Source organism: Mytilus galloprovincialis, chromosome 14 (assembly GCF_965363235.1).
Source record: "Mytilus galloprovincialis chromosome 14, xbMytGall1.hap1.1, whole genome shotgun sequence".
Classification (NCBI taxonomy): Eukaryota; Metazoa; Mollusca; class Bivalvia; order Mytilida; family Mytilidae; genus Mytilus; species Mytilus galloprovincialis.
In genome coordinates this window covers 72,279,182-72,292,123 of record NC_134851.1, presented here as the reverse complement: position 1 = coordinate 72,292,123, position 12,942 = coordinate 72,279,182, and the positions used below count along the sequence as shown (strand labels likewise).

The window sequence follows — 12,942 nt, the reverse complement described above, 5'->3', positions numbered from 1 at the left end:
AAACAATGGACACAGATAAATTCATGACAAAATTGTTTGGTGATCATGATGTGTTTGTAGATCTTACTTTACTGGATATTCTTCTTGCTACAATTATCTCTATCTATAATGAACCTGGCCCAGTAATTACAGTGGAAAATATATTCTAAAAATTATTAGGGGTAAACTGACAATTTTGGTCATGTTGACTTATTTGTAGATCTTACTTTGCTGAACATTATTGCTGTTTACAGTTTATCTCTATCTATTAAAATGTTAAAGATAATAACCAAAAACTGCAAATTTCCATAAAATTACTAATTTGGGGGCAGCAACCCAACAGCAGGTTTTCTGTTTTTTTTTTCTGAAAATTTCAGGACAGATAGATGGTCTGATAAACAATTTATCCCTGTCAGATTTGCTCTAATTGCTTTGGTTTCGGAGATATAAGCCAAAATCTACATTTCGCCCCTATGTACTATTTCTAGCCATTGCGGCCATTTTGGATGGTCGGCAGGGTCACGCCACACATTTTTAAAACTAGATACTCAAATGTTGATTATGGCTAAGTTCGGTAAAATTTGGCCCAGTAGTTTCAGAGGAGAAGATTTCTTCAAAGAATACTAAAATTTTACAAAAAATGGTTAAAAATTGATTATAAAGGGCAATAACTCCTTTATAGGTCAATTGACAATTTTGGTCATGTTGACTCATTTGTAGATCGTATTTTGCTGAACATTATTGCTGTTGACAGTTTATCTTTATCTATAATAATATTCAAGATAATAAGCAAAAACTGCAAAATTTCCTTAAAACTTCTAATTCAGGGGCAGCAACCCAACAACTGGTTGTCCGACTTGTCTGCAAATTTCAGGGCAGATAGATGTTGACCTGAAAAATGATGCATCCCCATGTCAGATGTGCTCTAAATGCTTTGGTTTTAGAGTTATAAGCCAACATCTACATTTTACCCCTATGTTCTATTTTTAGCCATGGCGGCCATCTTGGTTGGTTGGCCGGATCACTGGACACATTTTTTAAACTAGATACCCAAATGATGATTGTGGATTAATTTGGCCCAGTAGTTTCAGAGGAGAAGGTTTTTGTAAAAGATTACTAAGATTTACGAAAAACGGTTAAAAATTGACTATAAAGGGCAATAACTCCTAAAGCGGTCAACTGACCATTCTGGTCATGTTGACTTATTTGTAAATCTTACTTTGCTGAACATTATTGTTGTTTACAGTTTATCTCCATCTATAATAATATTCAAGATAATAACCAAAAACAGTAAAATTTCCTCAAAATTACCAATTCAGGGGCAGCAACCAAACAACGGGTTGCCCCATTCATCTGAAAACTTCAGGGCAGATACGTCTTGACCTGATAATCAATTTTACACCGTCAAATTTGCTCTAAATGCTTTGGTTTTTGAGTAATAAGCCAAAAACTGCATTTTACCCCTATGTTCTATTTTTAGCCATGGCGGCCATCTTGGTTGGTTGGCCGGATCACCGGACACATTTTAGAAACTAGATACCCCAATGATGATTGTGGCCAAGTTTGGTTTAATTTGGCCGAGTAGTTTTAGAGGAGAAGATTTTTGTAAAAGTTAACGACGACGGACGATTGACGACAGACGACGGACGCAAAGTGATGGAAAAATCTCACTTGGCCCTTTGGGCCAGGTGAGCTGAAAAGGGGGAATTTCAGGGTAAATTACAATGACTAGAATTCCTCTATTGGTACCTTTCCGCAACATTTACCCAAGAATTTTTTTGCACCTCTTTGTTGACAAAACATCCATAATTTTATTAAAAAATACTGCTTCTCCTTGTTAAAATGTTATTGCAGGTTTTGGCAACAATATTACAAATATTGGTATTTTTAAACATATATATAAATTTTTCTTCATCAGACAAGTTTAAAAACATATCATTATGACACAATATATCAATAAAAAGTGCATGTCTTAGATCTTCATACAAGGGACAATTTAAAAGTACATGTTTTTCATCCTCTAACTAAATACAATATATGTCAATCAAATAAATCTTTAACATAAAAAGAGAATAGTTGACCAATAAAAAGTAACTTTAGAAAATTCAAAATTGACGCTAAAATTTCATAGGTGAATAAAATAATTCCAATCAGCACGTGATGTTGGGGTTAAAAAGGGAAGACCGCAATCTCCCATCAACATCACATATCACACTTAAATGTAGATAGCTGTTTGGAATAAATAATTGAAACATCATTGTATTTTATTCACCAGGTATGTAAATTGTTAAAGTATAAACTATTTCAAATAAATTTTAAAGTAAGAATTTATCTTCTGATCTAATAACTTAGTTCGTATTTAAAACTTAACTTAAATTCATAAAAGATTTTCATTAACATAAATAAGTTAAAACAAAGTTTACTATTTAGATCACATATCACACTTAAATGTAGATAGCTGTTTGGAATAAATAATTGAAACATCATTGTATTTTATTCACCAGCGCCAGGCCTCGAAAGGAGAAAGTGTCCGGGATGAGGGACACGCCAGTAGAAGGTATTACATAGACCTGAATAAGAGCGAGCTAGTATTCCCCAGATTCTCCGAAAGAAGTTAGAATCCCCGTATAGATAAAAGCGAGCGAGAATAGTCCCCAAGTGAAAGATGCCAGTCCCCCGATATATAACTTTATAATCGTTTTGGAGGGAAAGGGGAGACAACCCGACAGAGAAGCGATTCTTCCCCCTTTTCCTTCATTACACTTGTATAAGTTTTTTATTAAAGAATTTCAGCAATATAAATAGACGAAAGTAGGCAAACAATTATTAAGATCTCCAAGCGGGCCAAATTGTACATCGAAAAAGATCTATATTTCGAAACGTTTTTAAATGATATAACTTGAATAGAAAATTTCCCAACTATGTGAAGATTCTTTATATTTTTAAACGTCTTCGATTATTACATACCAAAGAAAAATTTATTTAGCATATTCATATAATTTTATATTTTTTTCCAAGTAAACTTTTTTTTGTAAAGTTTACTTCTATGTGTTTATAACCATCAACAGAGACACATTCTTTGTCATCACCAATCAGTCCTAATCATTAAAGATCAATTGACAAAATTCAAATGATGATTGGTATTGAAAATGATCATCGGTCATCCGTGACGTATTCTAAAATCCTAAATAACGGCGCATGTCGATAGATAGATAGTTTATTAATTATCGTCTCGCCATTTAAATTTCACCAAGGGGTTGAAGCAATGAAGGACTTTATAAAACCAAGGATGTGTATAGTTACTATACAAATCCTTGATAAAACCAGAGACATATAATACAATTATATTATATGTCTCTGATAAAACTATGTACATGTACTTATTAATATTTATATAACAAATTATAAAAACGTTTAGTGTAAAAATCATCGATTTATAAATGTCGCTTTTTGCCTAAAATATATTTGCAGGTTTTGGCATTTTTGTAAATAATATTAATGTTTTGGCATCCCAATGCAAAACACAGGTGACAGCCGATTCAAACTTAAATAACTTCTTTAAAGTTGGTTTTATTTTATCAGAGACATATGATACATGTATTCTATGTCTCGATACATGTATTTATGTCTCAAATTTTATCAAAACAAAAATTACAAGATTATGAAATAAGTTATGAATCGAATGAATACCCTGAACACTAAAATACATGTCCTAAGTGACTTTTTATGTCTTGCGTGCACCGAGGAGATCCTTAACGGTTTTTAGACGTACCATTATTATTTATGCATATATTTGAAGCATTTTGTACATAATAGGTATTTATATGTGTGTATCAGACAAAATGACTTCCCAATTAGCGGAGGCGGATTTAGGTTTTTTTTCCAGCCCCACCCCCACACACTAATCTTGGAAAATGGGAGATTATATAGGGAATCACTGAAGCATGACTGGCAGGGACCCCCTCTTAGGCAGTCAATGGGTCCCTACTTATGAAAATTTCTGGATCAACCACTGCTTAGTTCTAGTTATCTAAGGTCCTAGTGTGAAATATAACCAATAGGAATTGGTCTTTTTAAACACTTTTACATAGGCCTACATGTATACGTTTTGTCAAGGGTTGGTTCATTACCGACCGTGCAAGGGCTGTATAGCCAGTCAAGGTCGTTAAAAACTTCCATTTGTTGATTCATGCAATATTGAAATTATGATTACTCAATGCGCAGTTACTAGTTACTGAAGTTGATATTAGCTACTTTTCTTCTTTATTTCATATAATTGATTTTTTGATTTTTTTTCTTCGAAAAATTTGTGGTGTTGAAATAGGGAATAGACACAGATACCTAAGCACATTTAACAAAAGAAATTTTGTGTAATGTCATCAATCTGTATTACACGTAGACAGGATGTTCTCTAGAAACTTTACGTTATACACACCGGAGAGTACACGCACTGTCGTAATGGAAAATTGCTGTATGTTATAATTACCTGTAATCAGCTTTGCAACAAATCAGTTGACTGACCATGTCATTACAGTTCAAACAGATTTCCCTCAAATCAAAATGGAATATATATATATATATATTCATTTTTATATCTTTAAAATTTAAAACTTTAAAAAGTACACTTTGACAAAATTATGAAATATAACGAATTGAACAATTTAAAATAGTATTTTAACAAAGTTCAAGATATATAATTTTACAACGATCCTACAAATATCCAAACAAACGATAAATCTAATGATATGAACCTACGCAGTTTTATATTATAAGACTGACACACACCAGTTTGCTAACTCAGTGTGCTGGGCCAGGGTGCTGGGTGAGGTGTTGGAACTTGATATACATGTATCATTAAGTTACAGTTCTGTTAAGATTTGACTGCCTTTTTACAGGGAATTTCTATTCTTACAGTTTGTATATACTGTTCCTGGCTTAAAATGATTCTCTGCTCAGCAACTGGTGCGTAATTAGCATTTTTTTCACGTGATTTTATTCAAATATCTTGTAGCAGTAAAAAACACAAATTAATGTATTTTTCAAATAGCTTTATTCAGCTTTAAATAATTATAGCGAAAAACAGTGAACATGGGAAAATGAAATGTTTTTAGTAGCCTCATTATTAAATCTCCCGATGAGCGTGATCAAATAAAGAGGTTCTCCGACTCCGTAATACTTGGAAAATCTTATCTGATTCAGGATCAATTCATCGGTTACACTCCCCTATCACCAGTGATTCTTTGTTTTTAGCTGACATTCTGAAAAAAGGTGTGTAAGTGTTGACTCGCAATTTGCATGATTAATAACAGATATCGACTCGTTACCCGGACTACTGCAAAAACAATTATTCAGTTTACTGATTTAGATGGATGGTAAACGGACAGAAAGTCGCAGGACAAAAAGTCACAGGACATGAAGTCACAAAATTGATAGGACAAAAAGTCACAAACAAATTGTTGACAATTGGTTTGAATATATATGAAAAAGATCTTGAAATATTTTCTTTTTATTACATATATTCATTTTTAATTTAAGGAAATTGCTCATAGAGCTTGATAAACACGATAAATGGAAATGTATTAGATTTTAATCTTGCAAAGGATATACATGTATTTATGGGGCCATATTTATTGGCAAATTGAAGCCATTTAAGTACCAAGCCACTTTGAAATTTTGTTTTCATAACAATTATTTGATTATTATTGATATGTATTGAATAAATTTTTAATTACTAAGTTGCTTCTTAAATAAAACTTCAAGAAAAATACAAAAAAGGTGTTTTCTTGTTCAAAGAAAAATAATCTCTAAACTGAATTGTGACTTTTTGTCTGTGACTTGTTGACCGTGACTTTTTGTCCAGTGACTTTTTGTCCTGTGACTTTCTGTCCTACATTCAGATTGAATAGGGTTTGGTTGACCCTGTCTCCCTCTATCTGAGACTACTATCTCAGTGATAAACTTAATGTTTTATGTATTGTGCTTGTCATATATATATATATATGTTGGATAAAAGCTCTAGAGCTTATGTTGTATTTTATGTATAACCAACTTTAAATAAATCTTTTTTGTTAGCCCATAACAACTAACAAGTAAGATTTAGGTTTCTTCTTTTTGTAATACAAACAATTATTACACCTTGAAAGGATTTTTTTTACTATGACGGCGTCCAAGAAAAAAGTTGAAATAGCTAGACACTAACTTTATATTGGACCCTAGTAGCTTTATATGTGCTTGTGGTTGCAAATGTAAATGCATGGATGCCTGCTACACTGTAGAATTCATGTAGAATACATGACAAAGAAGCTTTGCTTTGCTCTTCATGGAGTACGAACTCGTATTCATAATTAAAAACCTTCCGCCAAGCAAGCGTAAGGGTCTTTGACAGTAACCAACACTTATCTCACGAGGTGTACCTAGTATGTCTTTTTAGGTATATATATATATATATATAAACATTTATTCGTCATTGTGCAAAATGCTCCTTTGAAGGAGGGATTTTCTAAACCAGAACAGAACAGAATAGCCATGCAAGACTTTATTATCATTTGGACTAATATTATGGCACATTTTGTCTTACCACAGGGATTTTTTCTTGGTTTTGTCATTTTATCAGATATTATAAGCATAGGTCTACTTGTTGTACGAAATGAATGTAAGGTGTCATATAAAAAAAGAAGATATCTGTTTGCCAAGGTTAATTTTACCAAGACCTCATTTTCATAAAACAATGATAATATTAAACAGCAAGAATGAGAATCAAGTCAAAGTTATATACAAATGAGGCAAAATTTTCAGTTGCCTACTTTTTATGTATTAGTAGTTATTTTTGTCATTAAATGATATTGTTTACCCTTTTATGTGTAGGGCAAGAATATTAAAGATATAAAAGGGAAACTATAAACAGAAGAAATTATCAACAAAAATAGATTTACAAAGGTCAACAAAGCCTACATGGTAAGTCCACTGTTGAAAAAAGTTTTAGCCCTTGAGTAATGATTAAATATTTATTAAAATAAGATGTGGTACGATAAATGAGAAAACTATCCATCAGAGTTCAATTAAGTGGATGTAAGCATTGTAATTACTTATTAGAGGCCAATGATGAACTGTTAGTAATGAAAAAACTCATACCCTATACATGATATAGTAATCTATAAAAGACAACGCTAACAAAATTTGAAACAAAGCATCAATTCAAACTTCAAATATACCAGACTAATTTATAAAAAAAACAAAATATTATGAAAAACAAAAATGACGGATATGAACCAACATCAACCACTGAACTATGTACAAGCTCCTGATATTGGACAGGCATAATATGGCTGGGTTGATATAAAAATAAGAAGCAGTATGATTTCAAATAAGACTTTTCTCCAATAGAGATAAAATGACATTTAACAATGTTTAAGGAGGCTCAAGGGTATAAAAATATCAGAAAAATATTAAATATTTTTTTTTCATAACTAATTTTATTTATAACTTTATTAGTTTTTACTTTTTCATATGGTACAGAAATCATTCTAAAAAATCAATTCGTTTTGGCCCCATACAACTTTTAAAATGTATATATCATTGAAAAAGCTCCAAATTATCTCCCTTTGGTGCAGAAATGCCATTTTTTGGCATGAAAATTGTAATATCTTTTTTAGCTCATCAGTGACCTATATTTTTTATTATCATTTTCACTAACTATTGTAAAATTTAAGCGATTTCTGTAATTAAGTTCTTTTTTCATTTCAAAATTACCTCTATTTATCCTATTAGTTAAACAGAAAAAAAAGTACATTTACAAAAATGTATATATATGCTTCTGTCAAAGGCGGATTGTGAGTGTGATTGAATGGTGTCCCCATTTTTAGCTCACCTGGCCCAAAGGGCCAAGTGAGCTTTTCTCATCACTTGGCGTCCGTCGTCGTTAACTTTTACAAAAATCTTCTCCTTTGAAACTACTGGGCCAAATTGAACCAAACTTGACCACAATCATCATTGGGGTATTTATATTAAAAAAAAGTGTGGCGTGACCCGGTCAACCAACCAAGATGGCCGCCTCGGCTAAAAATAGAACATAGGGGTAAAATGCAGTTTTTGGCTTATAACTCAAAAACCAAAGCATTTAGAGCAAATCTGACATGGGGTAAAAATGTTTATCAGGTCAAGATCTATCTGCCCTGAAATTTTCAGATGAATCAACCAATGTTGTTGGGTTGCTGCCCCTGAATTGGTAATTTTGAGGAAATTTTGCTGTTTTTGGTTATTATCTTGAATATTATTATAGATAGAGATAAACTGTAAACAGCAATAATGTTCAGCAAAGTAAGATCTATAAATAAGTCAACATGACAAAAATGGTCAGTTGACCCGTTTAGGAGTTATTGCCCTTTATACTCAATTTTTAACCATTTTTCGTAAATTAAAGTAATCTTTTACAAAAATCTTCTCCTCTGAAACTACTGGGCCAAATTAATCCAAACTTGGCCACAATCATCTTTGGGGTATCTTGTTTAAAAAATGTGTGGCGTGACCTGGTTTACCAACCAAGATGGCCACCACGGCTAAAAATAGAACATAGGGGTAAAATGCAGTTTTTGGCTTATAACTATGAAACCAAAGCATTTAGAGCAAATCTGACAAGAAGTTAAATTGTTAATCAAGTCAATATCTATCTGCCCTGAATTTTTCAGATGAATTGGACAACTGGTTGTTGGGATGCTGCACTCCAATTGGTAATTTTTAAAGATATTTTGCTGTTTTTGGTTATCTTGAATACTAATATAGATAGCGATAAACTGTTAACAGCAATAATGTTCAGCAAAGTAAGATCTACAAATAAGTCAACATGACCTAAATGGTCAATTGACCCCTTAAGGAGTTATTGCCCTTTATAGTCAATTTTTAACAATTTTCATTAATTTGGTAAATTTATGTAAATTTTTACCAAATACAGTTCTCTGTTACTAATGGGCAAAGTTCATTATAGATATAATTGTAAGAAGCAAAATTGTTCAGTAAAGTAAGAACTTCAAACACATCACCATCACCAAAATACAATTTTGTCATGAATCCATTTGTGTCCTTTGTTTAATATGCACATAGACCAAGGTGAGCGACACAGGCTCTTTAGAGCCTCTAGTTTTAATTTAATTTTTCTATTTTTCTATAAAGTATAAGATAAAGTTCATTTATAGAAAAATATAGCGTAACCCTATATTACATGTATTAAGAAAAAAATTGATTGAAACCTGTGAGCCCCCTTAATTTAACAAAAATAGTTCACTGTAAAGCCTTTGACAATGAGCAAACGCTATACCGGACAGTGGTTTTAATAACAGCACAACATTTGAACAAATTGTAAAAAATTGTTGCAATGGGCTTAACTCAAAAGACTGCAACAAGGAACCAAACAATAACCAGTAATATGTAAATCATAGACACAAAGCACTGAAATAAGAGTACTAACAATAGATATTTAAATGAAAGTTTATTAAAATGTTCATAAACATGATAAAATAGTCATTTTATTGCTGTATTTCTCTTCACTGATAATTTTTGAGTTTTGTGTATTTGTAGGTCAGACATCTCGGTTTTCATGGTCAACATTCAACAGATCAATACTGAACAGAAAACTTGGAAGATGATATTTTTCTCAACAGTGCGACTTTTTTTATTAATTTGAAATGGAATGTTTTTTTCTACATTTAATAGAAAAAGGAAATTTCAACATAATGACTATAAACAAAAAGGAGTCATATCATCACGATAATAGATGCTCAAGAACTTGATCTTGTAAATGCAACAATGTAATTATCAATTGAAAGAAGGAACGAATGAAAAAAGTATTAGTATGTTGTTGTCCAAATAAACCTGCTTTGTCTTCTCATTTGAATCGCTCCATCCAATAAAGATGTACCGAGGAGGATCTTTGAAGAACAGATTGAAAAATGTTTTGTCTAAGAATTGCAGGAATATTCTAGTGGATGAAATAATTTATTGACTTGACTCTTATATAGTGGACTGAATAATTGTACATAGCAAGCAGCGAAAAAGAAAACTAAAACTTTAACACAAAAAGTGTTTAAATTATAAATTTGCAAATATAAGCATAATATTATGTACACCACAAAGGTATATAATTCAAATTGTTTGCGTATTCAATCATGTATTGCAATGAAACTATAACAAAGAAAACCTTACTTCATGAAAAGAGTAAACTATTCAGTCAGAATATGAAATATTTTTTTCAGTTCTATTTTTCATGATAAAATAAACAAGACAAAGATTTCAAAACAATATTTTTTCATTTATTTAAACATGTCATCATTTTGTTTCAGTGAAAGAACTTTACTCTTTGACCTTAAATTTTATTATACATTCCAAAATCAGAATTATAATCTTTACTGTCATATTAACAAATAAAAAACATGTTTGTGACAAAATGAAAAAAAATTTAATAAAATATAAAAAAACTTGTATACATTTAAAACTTTTTACTACCAAACAGCATTCATTGCAACATACACATACTGTATATTTATATCTATATATTTATAATTTGAATCCCATAGGATTTTATTTTGTCCCATGGGATATTAAAAATCCCATGGGATAATAATAATCCCATGGGATTTTTTTTGTCCCATGGGACAACAAATATCCCATGGGACTACAATTATCCCATGGGACCAAAAAAAATCCCATGGGATTTAACCAAAATCCCATGGGATAATGGTAAATCCCATGGGATTTTGCCCTGTCCCATGGGATATTGAAAATCCCATGTTTTTATAAATCAAATAGCAAAATAAATATAATAGTAACAGTAGAAAACTAATGAAATTATTGAATCCCATGTAATTCCGCACATTTTGGTTATATACATGACACTGTAGCTCTTATTTGAGGCGGCGGTGGATTTGCAAATGAGTGTTTTGCAAATTTAAAGTGTCCAGTGTTTTTGACTTCATCGTAAGTATATTAAAGGACGGCTGTTCACAATTGCTGCGGCTTCGCACATAAAAGTTCTCAAAGATTCATCGTCCAATTGTGTACCAGATTGATGCATTAGTGACGCAAGCACAAATACTGTGAAACTGTTTACTCGCGTAGTGGTATTAACCATATGTGGATTCTGAAAAATTCTAAAGAACTTCTAGACAATTTTAAATCTCGGTCTATTTCTGAAATTAGTTCTATCAAAACTTTTGATTTTTCAACCCTGTATACCACCATTCCCCATGTGAAATTGAAAAATCGCCTAAAAGAAATTATCCACAATGCCTTTCAACATAAAAATGGTAGCATACGCTATAAATTTATTACTTTGGGATTTCATAAGGCATATTTCGTTAATAGTGACAAACAAAAAGGTAAAACATGCTACACAAAAGAACAAGTGGTCAGTATGCTGGAGTTTCTTATCGACAACATATTTGTTGAGTTTGGAGGTAGACTTTTTCAACAAATTGTCGGCATTCCTATGGGAACGAACTGTGCGCCTCTCCTTGCTGACCTCTTCTTGTTTTCATATGAATCTGAGTTCCTTCAGACACTTGTCAAAAACAAGAAGATCAAAGAAGCCAGGTTATTTAATTTCACTTTCAGATATATTGATGATGTTCTTTCCATTAACAATCCGAACTTTTCTGATTGGGTTCCATTAATATATCCACCAGAACTAGAAATTAAAGAGACAACAGACACGGCTTCCTCCGCCTCATTTTTAGACTTATACCTCGAATTTGACATACACAGTCATCTTAGTACCAGAATCTATGACAAACGAGACGATTTTGATTTTGAAATTATCAATTTCCCCCACCTTAGTAGCAATATACCAACTTCACCTGCATATGGAATATACATTTCCCAACTTATTCGGTATTCTAGAGCTTGCAGCTCCTACTCAGACTTTGTAAAACGTCACCAGTGTCTGAGCAGAAAGTTGCTGAACCAGGGGTATGTCAAAGAACGTCTCGTCCTTTTTCTAAAAAAGTTCATCGGAAGGTACCCAGAACTTGTTGATAAATATTCCGTATCAACTTCACAAATAATACACGATGGTCTTGAAGTATAGATTTTGCGTACTGACGTTGTTTATCATCTTAATAACGTGTTATATTATTCTTTTATTTGTCTTTATTAATATAACTTTTACTGTTAAGTCTGTTTTTTTAGATATCCTTTTGACGTAACTCTGTGCTGATGTATCCCATCATACTTTGAACGACAAAATTATTTCATGATGTGACTCTGTACCTATGTATCTTGTCATACCTTGAATGACAAAATTATTTTATTTATTGATATTACTTTTACTGTTAACCCACTGTTTTTGTGATATACATTTGACGTGCCTCTGTACTTATGTATCCCGTCATACTTTGAACCGCACTATTATTTTATTTATTATTATTACTTTAACTGTTAAGCCAGTTTTTGTTATATCTATTTTGCGTGACTGTATTTATGCATCCCGTCATACTTTGAACGACAAAATTATTTCATGTCTACCTGTGCGAATTTCAAACGCGCAATTTTCACCAGTACTCAAAACCCTCCTTCCTTGATGGGTGCATTTTACATAGACAAATAAAATCGTATAATATAATCAAAATGAGGATGTTAATTTGATGTATGCCTTTTTGTGCTTCTTCGTTACATTTGTTGTTTTTATAGTGATTAAGATGATAACACAATGTTGACTGCTGTACCCCTATTTTTGACATTTTTACCTATTGTGTCTGTTTGTTTTGTTCACGCATCGGTTACAATATAATGGAATTTGATGCGACTGTCATACAAGTGAGAGGTTTAGCTAGCTATAAAACCAGGTTCAATCCACCATTTTCTACATTTGAAAATGCCTGTACCAAGTCAGGAATATGACAGTTCTTGTCCATTCATTTTTGATGCGTTTTGTTATTTGATTTTGCCATGTGATTATGGACTTTCCGAATTGATTTT

General features: G+C 31.9%; 1 long non-coding RNA gene across 1 annotated transcript; it reads left to right on the top strand.

Moving 5' to 3' along the window:
- The first annotated feature begins 2,371 nt into the window (after nucleotides 1–2,371).
- LOC143058692 (uncharacterized) lies at nucleotides 2,372–10,120 on the top strand. Its single transcript, XR_012973190.1, has 3 exons — nucleotides 2,372–2,536; nucleotides 6,844–6,933; nucleotides 9,550–10,120. It is a non-coding gene; the product is annotated as an uncharacterized LOC143058692 (long non-coding RNA).
- Nucleotides 10,121–12,942: the final 2,822 nt, after the last annotated feature.